Source organism: Balaenoptera borealis (assembly GCF_965194805.1).
Source record: "Balaenoptera borealis genome assembly, chromosome: 16".
In the NCBI taxonomy this organism is placed as follows: Eukaryota; Metazoa; Chordata; class Mammalia; order Artiodactyla; family Balaenopteridae; genus Balaenoptera; species Balaenoptera borealis.
The window spans coordinates 28,758,968-28,769,715 of record NC_138872.1 but is presented as its reverse complement, the minus strand read 5'-3'; positions in this window follow the sequence as shown (position 1 = coordinate 28,769,715).

Sequence of the window (10,748 nt, the reverse complement as noted above, 5' to 3'; positions counted from 1 at the left end):
AACTGCCCTGCTTTTCCTTCATTGCCCACTTGCTCTTTGGGTCTCAGTTTCCTTTCTGTCAAATGGGAATATTAACAGGTACTTCCTAACCAAGCGATATGTTATGGTGCCCATGCACAGCCCATATTCAACAAACATGCATCCTACTTCTTCCAACAGGGCTCACGGTAATCTCCAGCTGTACAAAATTCTTCTTAGCCCTGCACATTGCCAGAGAATGATTTCCAGCAGGAATGAGAAGGAAATTCCTTTTTGTTGATCACCTACTGTGGTAGGTGGAAAAATGACCTCTACATCCTAATCCCTGGAGCTTGTGAATGTTACTTTATGTGGCAAAGGGGGGATGGGGGGTCCTCCTTTGTAGATGTGATTAAATTAAGGATCTTGAGATGGGGAGATTATCCTGGATTATCAGGTGGACCCTAAATACAATCGCATGTATCCTCAGTAAGAGGAAGACAAAGGGAGATTTTACACAGACAGAGCAGAAGGCATAGGTGTGGCTTCAAATCAAAGAATACCAGCAGCCACCAGAAGCTAGACAAGGTCAAGAACAGATTATCCCCTAGAGCTTCCAAAGGGAGTGCAGCCTGGCCCACACCTTGATTTTGGTCCAGTGAAACAGGAGCAGAACTGCAACCATGGGGCAGAGGCAGGGCAGAAATCCCACCTATGAACTGGGTTCAAGATATGCTGGAGGCAGGGAAGGGGGCACACTACTGGGGACACCCAGACGCTAGGTCTGCTCACCAACCATGGTGATTCCAGAAGGTGTTGTCTAGAGATGTCTTTGAATTCCTTTCACACATACAGAGACTGTCTTGCCCCAGACTCTGCCAGAAGGAGTGGAGGGGTTGGTAGCGGGGCATGTGAGCCCAGCATCTCTGCATCCTCTTTCCCACGGCACCCCTCCCTCCACTGCTGCTGATAGGAAGAGCACCATCATGCTGTGGGTCAGAGCTCTGCTTAGGCAGAAAGTAGATCTGAGACTTACTCAGTGTGTTATTTTGGGCCACCTAGTTCCACTAAAACTCAATTCCTTCATCCGTAAAATGGAGATGTAATATCACCCTTGCGGAGCTGTTGAGTGGGTTCAGAGCAACAATATCTTTACAATGTTTCATATGGTGCTGGTAGTTAGGGTAGATAATTGATAATGAAAATGAATAGTTTACATGGCACACACACAGCCCTTATTAGATGGCAGGCACTGTTGTAAACGTTTTGCATGTATTTTTTTTTTAATGGGACTAGAAAAGAGTTTTATTTGAGCCAAACTGAGGACTATAGGCAAGGAGACAGTCTCTCAGATAGCTCTGAGGCACTGTTCCAAAGAAGCACTGTTTTCAACACAGCTTTGTATCTTGTCAGAGCAAAGAACATCAAACATTACAGAGTACATTCCTTCAGAATTTCAAAGGAGACAGATGAGCACGTACACAGCAAATCAGCCCGGCCTTGACGCCTGCGAAGAGGGTATTATCATCAAAGGAGTATTAGCATTGATGTTCCAGGAAGGGAGGTATTTATCTTTATCTTCAAAACAGACATTCTTTACTTCTGGACAATGCACCCTTTTCTTTAATGATTAGAGCAGAGGTACAGTGTATGCTTTTTTTTTTTTTTTTTGGTGTAAGCAATATTTTTTTTTTTTTTTTACTCACATCACTCTGTTATTGGTCAAATCAGTCATACAATCAACCGGGTCATTCCATAATTGGATGACTTGAATAATATATACACATATATATTTTTTTATACAGCAGGTTCTTATTAGTCATCAATTTTATACACATCAGTGTATACATGTCAATCCCAATCGCCCAATTCATCACACCACCACCACCACCCCTCTGCAGCTTTCCCTGCTTGGTGTCCATACATTTGTTCTCTACATCTGTGTCTCAATTTCTGCTCTGCAAACCGGTTCATCTGTACCATTTTTCTACGTTCCACATATATGCGTTAATATACGATATTTCTTTTTCTCTTTCTCACTTACTTCACTCTGCATGACAGTCTGTAGATCCATCCACGTCTCAACAAATGACCCAATTTCGTTCCTTTTTATGGCTGAGTAATATTCCATTGTATATATGTACCACAACTTCTTTATTCATTCGTCTGTCGATGGGCATTTAGGTTGCTTCCATGACCTGGGTATTGTAAATAATGCTGCAATGAACATTGGGGTGCATGTGTATTTTTGAATTATGGTTTTCTCTGGGTATATGTCCAGTAGTGAGATTGCTGGGTCACATGGTACTTCTATTTTTACTTCTTTAAGGAGCCTCCATACTGTTCTCCACAGTGGCTGTATCAATTTACATTCCCACCAACAGTGCAAGAGGGTTCCCTTTTCTCCACACCCTCTCCAACATTTGTTGTTTGTAGATTTTCTGATGATGCCCATTCTAACTGGTGTGAGGTGATACCTCATTGTAGTTTTGATTTGCATTTCTCTAATAATTAGTGATGTTGAGCAGCTTTTCATGTGCTTCTTGGCCATCTGTATGTCTTCTTTGAAGAAATATCTATTTAGGTCTTCTGCCCATTTTTGGATTGGGTTGTTTGTTTTTTTAATATTCAGCTGCATGAGCTGTTTATATATTTTGGAGATTAATCCTTCGTCCGTTGATTCGTTTGCAAATATTTTCTCCCATTCTGAGGGTTGTCTTTTCATCTTATTTATGGTTTCCTTTCCTGTGTAAAAGCTTTTAAGTTTCATTAGGTCCCATTTGTTTATTTTTGTTTTTATTTCCATTACTCTAGGAGGTAGGTCAAAAAAGATCTTGCTGTGATTTATGTCAAAGAATGTTTTACCTATGTTTTCCTCTAAGAGTTTTATACTGCCCAGTCTTACATTTAGGTCTCTAATCAATTTTGAGTTTATTTTTGTGTATGGTGTTAGCGAGTGTTCTAATTTCATTCTTTTACATGTAGCTGTCCAGTTTTCCCAGAAGCACTTATTGAAGAGACTGTCTTTTCTCCATTGTATATCCTTGCCTCCTTTGTCATAGATTAGTTGACCATAGGTGCATGGGTTTATCTCTGGGCTTTCTATCTTGTTCCATTGATCTATGTTTCTGTTTTTGTGCCAGTACCATATTGTCTTGATTACTGTAGCTTTATAGTATAGTCTGAAGTCAGGGAGTCTGATTCCTCCAGCTACGTTTTTTTCCCTCAAGACTGCTTTGGCTATTCGGGGTCTTTTGTGTCTCCAAACAAATTTTAAGATATTTTGTTCTAGTTCTGTAAAAAATGCCTTTGGTAATTTGATAGGGATTGCACTGAATCTGTAGATTGCTTTGGGTAGTATAGGCATTTTCACAATATTGATTCTTCCAATCTAAGAACATGGTATATCTCTCCATCTGTTTGTATCATCTTTAATATCTTTCATCAGTGTCTTATAGTTTTCTGCATACAGGTCTTTTGTCTCCCTAGGTAGGTGTATTCCTAGGTATTTTATTTTTTTGTTGCAATGGTAAATGGGAGTGTTTCCTTAATTTCTCTTTCAGATTTTTCATCATTAGTGTATGGGAATGCAAGAGATTTCTGTGCCTTAATTTTGTATCCTGCAATTTTACCAAATCATTGATTAGCTCTAGTAGTTTTCTGGTGGCATCTTTAGGATTCTCTATCTATAGTATCAGGTCATCTGCAAACAGTGACAGTTTTACTTCTTCTTTTCCAATTTGGATTCCTTTTATTTCTTTTTCTTCTCTGATTGCCATGCCTAGGACTTCCAAAACTGTGTTGAATAATAGTGTCGAGAGAGGACATCCTTGTCTTGTTCCTGATCTTAGAGGAAATGCTTTCAGTTTTTCACCATTGAGAATGATGTTTGCTGTGGGTTTGTCATATATGGCCTTTATTATGTTGAGGTAGCTTCCCTCTATGCCCACCTTCTGGAGAGTTTTTATCATAAATGGGTGTTGAATTTTGTCAAAAGCTTTTTCTGCATCTATTGAGATGATCATATGGTTTTTCTTCTTCAATCTGTTAATATGGTGTATCACATTGATTGATTTGTGTATATTGAAGAATCCTTGCATCCCTGGGATAAATCCCACTTGGTCATGGTGTATGATCCTTTTAATGTGTTGTTGGATTCAGTGTGCTAGTATTTTGCTGAGGATTTTTGCATCTATATTCATCAGTGATATTGGTCTGTAATTTTCTTTTTTTGTAGTACCTTTGTCTGGTTTTGGTATCAGGGTGATGGTGTCCTCATAGAATGAGTTTGGGAGTGTTCCTTCCTCCACAATTTTTTGGAAGGTTTGAGAAGGATGGGTGTTAGCTCTTCTCTAAATGTTTGATAGAATTCACCTGTGAAGCCATCTGGTCCTGGACTTTTGTTTGTTGGAAGATTTTAAATCACAGATTCAATTTCATTACTTGTGATTTGTCTGTTCATATTTTCTATTTCTTCCTGGTTCAGTCTTGGGAGGTTACACCTTTCTAAGAATTTGTCCATTTTTTCCAGGTTGTCCATTTTATTGGCATACATTCACTTGTAGTAATCTCTTAGGATGCTTTGTATTTCTGTGGTGTCTGTTGTAACTTCTCCTTTTTCATTTCTAATTTTATTGATTTGAGTCCTCTCCCTCTTTGTCTTGATGAGTCTGGCTAATGGTTTATCAATTTTGTTTATCTTCTCAAAGAAACAGCTTTTAGTTTTATTGATCTTTGTTATTGTTTTCTTTGTTTCTATTTCATTTATTTTTGCTCTGATCTTTATGATTTCTTTCCTTCTGCTAACTTTGGGTTTTGTTTGTTCTTCTTTCTCTAGTTCCTTTAGGTGTAAGGTTAGATTGTTCATTTGAGATTTTTCTTGTTTCTTGAGGTAGGCTTGTATAGCTATAAACTTCCCTCTTAGAACTGCTTTTGCTGCATCCCATAAGTTTTCGATTGTCGTGTTTTCATTGTCATTTGTCTCTAGGTATTTTTTGATTTCCTCTTTGTTTTCTTCAGTGATCTCTTGGTTATTTAGTAACGTACTGTTTAGCCTCCATGTGTTTGTGTTTTTTACATTTTTTCCCCTGTAATTCATTTCTAATCTCATAGCGTTGTGGTCAGAAAAGATGCTTGATATGATTTCAATTTTCTTAAGTTTACTGAGGCTTGATTTGTGACCCAAGATGTGATCTACCCTGGATAATGTTCCGTGTGCACTTGAGAAGAAAGTGTAATCTGCTGTTTTTGGATGGAATGTCCTATAAATATCAATTAAATCTATCTGGTCTATTGTGTCATTCAAAGCTTCTGTTTCCTTACTTATTTTCATTTTGGATGATCTGTCCATTGATGTAAGTGAGGTGTTAAAGTCCCCCACTATTACTGTGTTACTGTCGATTTCCTCTTTTACAGCTGTTAGCAGTTGCCTTATGTATTGAGGTGCTCCTATGTTGGGTGCATATATATTTATAATTGTTATACCTTCTTCTTGGATTGATCCCCTGTTCATTACATAGTGTCCTTCCTTGTCTCTTGTAACAGTCTTTATTTTAAAGTCTATTTTATCTGATATGAGTATTGCTACTCCATCTTTCTTTCCATTTCCATTTGCATGGAATATCTTTTTCCATCCCCTCACTTTCAGTCTGAATGTGTCCCTAGGTCTGAAGTGAGTCTCTTGTAGACAGCATATATATGGGTCTTGTTTTTTTGTATCCATTCAGCAAGCCTGTGTCTTTTGGTTGGAGCATTTAATCCATTCACGTTTAGGGTAATTATCGATATGTGTGCTCCTACGACCATTTTCTTAATTGTTATGGGTCTGTTTTTGTGGGTCCTTTTCTCCTCTTGTGTTTCTCACTTAGAGAAGTTCCTTTAGCACTTGTTGTAGAGCTGGTTTGGTGGTGCTGAATTCTCTTAGCTTTTGCTTGTCTGTAAAGCTTTTGATTTCTCCATTGAATCTGAATGAGATCCTTGGTGGGTAGAGTAATCTTGGTTGTAGGTTCTTCCCTTTCATCACTTTAAGTATATCATGCCACTCCCTTCTGGCTTGTAGAGTTTCTGCTGAGAAATCAGCTGTTAACCTTATGGGAGTTCCCTTGTATGTTATTTGTCGTTTTTCCCTTGCTGCTTTCAATAAGTTTTCTTTGCCTTTAAGTTTTGTCAATTTGATTACTATATGTCTCAGCATGTTTCTCCTTGGGTTTATCCTGCCTGGGACTCTCTGAGTTTCCTGGGCTTGGGTGGCTATTTCCTTTCCCATGTTAGGGAAGTTTTCGACTATAATCTCTTCAAATATTTTCTCCGGTCCTTTCTCTCTCTCTTCTCCTTCTGGGACCCCTATAATGTGAATGTTGTTGCGTTTAATATTGTCCCAGAAGTCTCTTAGGCTGTCTTCATTTCTTTTCATTCTTTTTTCTTTATTTTGTTCCGCAGCAGTGAATTCCACCATTCTGTCTTCCAGGTCACTTATCCGTTCTTCTGCCTCAGTTATTCTGCTATTGATTCCTTCTAGTGTAGTTTTCATTTCAGTTATTTTAGTGTTCATCTCTGTTTGTTTGTTCTTTAATTCTTCTAGGCCTTTGTTAAATATTTCTTGCATCTTCTCGATCTTTGCCTCCATTGTTTTTCCGAGGTCCTGGATCATCTTCACTATCATTATTCTGAATTATTTTTCTGGAAGGTTGCCTATCTCCACTTCATTTAGTTGTTTTTCTGGGGTTTTATCTTGTTCCTTCATCTGGTACATAGCCCTCTGCCTTTTCATCTTGTCTATCTTTCTGTGAATGTGGTTTTTGTTCCACAGGCTGCAGGATTGTAGTTCTTCTTGCTTCTGCTCTCTGCCCTCTGGTGGATGAGGCTATGTAAGAGGCTTATGCAAGTTTCCTGATGGGATGGACTGGTGGTGGGTAGAGCTGATTGTTGCTCTGGTGGGCGGAGCTCAGTAAAACTTTAATCCGCTTGACTGCTGATGGGTGGGGCTGGGTTCCCTCCCTGTTGGTTGTTTGGCCTGAGACAACCCAACACTGTAGCCTACCTGGGCTCTTTGGTGGGGCTAATGCCGGACTCTGGGAGGGCTCACGCCAAGGAGTACTTCCCAGAAGTTCTGCTGCCAGTGTCCTTGTCCCCATGGTGTGCCACAGCCACCCCCCACCTCTGCAGGAGACCCTCCAACACTAGGAGGTAGGTCTGGTTCAGTCTCCCCTGGGGTCACTGCTCCTTCCCCTGGGTCCCAATGTGCACACCACTTTGTGTGTGCCCTCCAAAAGTGGAGTCTCTGTTTCCCCCAGTTCTGTCAAAGTCCTGCAATCAAATCCTAGTAGCCTTCAAAGTCTGATTCTCTAGAAATTGCTCCTCCAGTTGCCAGACCCCAAGTTGGGAAGCGTGAAGTGGGGCTCAGAACCTTCTCTCCAGTGGGTGAACTTCTGTGGTATAAGTGTTCTCCAGTCTGTGAGTCACCCACCCAGCAGTTATAGGAGTTGATTTTACTGTGATTGAGCCCCTCCTACCGTCTCACTGTGGCTTCTCCTTTGTCCTTGGATGTGGGGTATCTTTTTTGGTGAGTTCCAGTGTCTGCCTGTTGATGATTGTCCAGCAGCTAGCTGTGATCCTGGTGTTCTCACAAGAGGGAGTGAGAGCATGTCCTTCTACTCTGCCATCTTGGTTCCAATCACATTTTGCATGTATTAACTCATTGTTCCTCACATCATCCTCAGGAGGTAGGTATATTATTATTCCCATTCTATAGATGGTGAAACTGAGGCACAGAGAGTTTAATGACTTGCCCAAGCCCACACAATGAGTAAATGGTAGAGCTGGGATTTGAACACTGGCAGTGAGTCTCCAAGCTGTACCTACAGCCACTACACTATCCTGAGCTTTAAAATAGTAGCTGTTATTATTAATTATAATAGCTAAGATTGATGTGCCAGGACCATGTTGACTCACTGCATTTGCTCAATAGCTGTATGAGGTAATTTCTGTTGTATTCCCGCTTTATGGAGGAGCAAACAGAGGGAAGAAAAGTTATGCTATTTGCTTAACATCACAGAGCTAATGAGTAGCAAACCTGGGATTCAAACCCAGGCAGCCTGGGGTCAAGGCCCTCACTCTTAATCATTGCACTGTATTACCTGTGTATTGACGATGATGATGAAGGAGAAGAGGTAGAAGAAGAGGAGGGGGAGGAGTAAACACACCTACCTTATACCAACCACCTATGATGTCAAAGGCTGAGCTGATCCATCAGATTCTCTCTCTCTAGACTTCTGTTTTTTTTGAATTTTGTTTTATTTATTTTTTTATACAGCAGGTTCTTATTAGTCATCAATTTAATACACATCAGTGTATACATGTCAATCCCAATCGCCCAATTCATCACACCACCACCACCACCACCCCGCCACTTACCCCCCTTGGTGTCCGTACGTTTGTTCTCTACATCTGTGACTCAATTTCTGCCCTGCAAACCAGTTCATCTGTACCATTTTTCTAGGTTCCACATATATGTGTTAATATACAATATTTCTTTTTCTCTTTCTCACTTACTTCATTCTGTATGACAGTCTCTAGATTCATCCACGTCTCTACAAATGACACAATTTCATTCCTTTTTATGGCTGAGTAATATTCCATGGTATATATGTACCACATCTTCTTTATCCATTTGTCTGTCGATGGGCATTTAGGTTGCTTCCATGACCTGGCTATTGTAAATAGTGCTGCAATGAACATTGGGGTGCATGTGTCTTTTTGAATTGTGGTTTCCTCTGGGTATATGCCCAGTAGTGGGATTGCTGGATCATATGGTAATTCTATTTTTAGTTTTTAAGGAACCTCCATACTGTTCTCCATAGTGGCTGTATCAATTTACATTCCCACCAACAGTGCAAAAGGGTTCCCTTTTCTCCACACCCTTTCCAGCATTTGTTATTTGTAGACCTCTCTCTAGACTTTGACAGAGAGAAATAGCAGGAGGGTGCAGTCTTTAGCAGTGGGAGCGGACAACGAAAATATGCAGAAAGAAGACAAAGTAAAGCCCAGACATAGTTAAAGGAAACTGAAGCTAGGAGCTAGGACAAACAGCAGAACAGCCCCCGGCCCCAGTTCTCAGCCTTCCCTTGGGGGAGTGGGGGCTGTGGAAACTCAATCCCCCGACCCCACCTCAGAGGCTCTGGTTCAGCAGGCCTGGGTGGGCCTGGGTGTCCGCACTCCTAGTGCGCACCCGAGGAGCTTCTGGGACAGTGGTGGAGACTGATGAGGACCCACTCTGACACGCTGAGGAAGCCGGTCTGTTGAGAGAGAATGGAGCATGTGTCTGACATGGGGGTGCTTGCCAGACTCTCCGTCCACTCCTCACATTTCCCGGCCCCCACACTGGGACAGACCACGTGACTAACTCTAGCCAATGGGCTGTGGGCAGAAGGGACACATGTCACTGCCTGGCTAAAGTGTGGAAGAGACAGTGTATGACTCTCCTTATGTATCTTCCCTGCTATAGCATCTGGTGACAGCGCAGATGGTGGCTGGGTCCCCGAGCAGGAGCCTCCTCTCCCCCCGCTCCATAATAGGGCCATAGGACATGTAGTGTGAGCCAGGAATGGACCTTGGTCGTGTTGAGGCCTTGAGATCTCAAAGTTCGTTTGTCACAACAGCAGAGCTGAGCCCGCCTCTCAGTAACACACTGAAACACAGTAATGCTGGAGTGATGGAGTGAACTCTTGTAGATCCAGACCTACACTTCACATCCTGGAGTTCCTGCTCTTGGATTTTGATGAGATTCTGTCTTATCACTCTGCTTGAAGTTACAAAGTGTTGGTGCCTATTCCTTGAAGCTGGTGTGCCACACTGGAAACCTATCCAGTCTTACATGATGTGGTGGCTTTAAAACATGTCTGCAAGTTCTTTGATGCTCCTCCCATCAAGAGGTGGTCTAATTCTCTTCCCCTTGAATGTGAGCTGGCCTTGGTGCCTGGTTTCTGCTGCATAAGATGCAATGGATGTGACACTGTGTGACCTCCAAGACTGAGTCATAAAGGCTATACAGCTTCCTCTTGGCTCTCTTCAGATGCTTGTTCTTGGCACCAGCCACTATGCTATGAGGTAGCCCAGGCCACAGGGAGGGGTCATGGGTAGGTGTTTCAGCTGACAGCATCAGCTAAGGTCCCAGGTAACAGCCAGCATCCACTGCCAGACATGTGAATAAGCCTTTGAGATGAATCAAGCTGGACACCATCTGACTGCAACCACTTGAGAGACCAAAAGCAAGAACCACCCAGCTGAACCCAGTCAATCCCCAGAACCGTGGGAAGTGTGATTTACTGCAATGATGAATGTTTGTTGCAATAATAAAGTGACTGTTGTTTTAAGTTTGGGAGCATTTTGTTACATACCAGCCAGAACACTTGGGCTCTGTAAGACATCAAGCCTGGCCCAGGGCTGGACGCTGGCCCCAGGTAAAAGTGAGCCTCTGATCCTTTCTGGTTAGTCAGAGGATGAGTCCTGAACTGCCGACCCTGACAATAGGTATCACATCTTGAACTGTTCTTCTTCTGCTCCTAATTTTTTAGCTTCTGACCCCATCAGTCCTTTCCCCACATGTGTCCCCTTCTCTCCTCACCCTTGGTTGGGAAGCTTGGGTGTACAGTCCTGTTTTTGCTGCCTCAGCAGAGAAAACCTCAGATTTTCCTTTGTGACCATGATGCAAAGGCTCCCTCTGGTGCTCACTTGCTCTCTTGGATGAACATGATCTATAACCCAGCCCTCTAGGAACCCACACTGAGGACGTC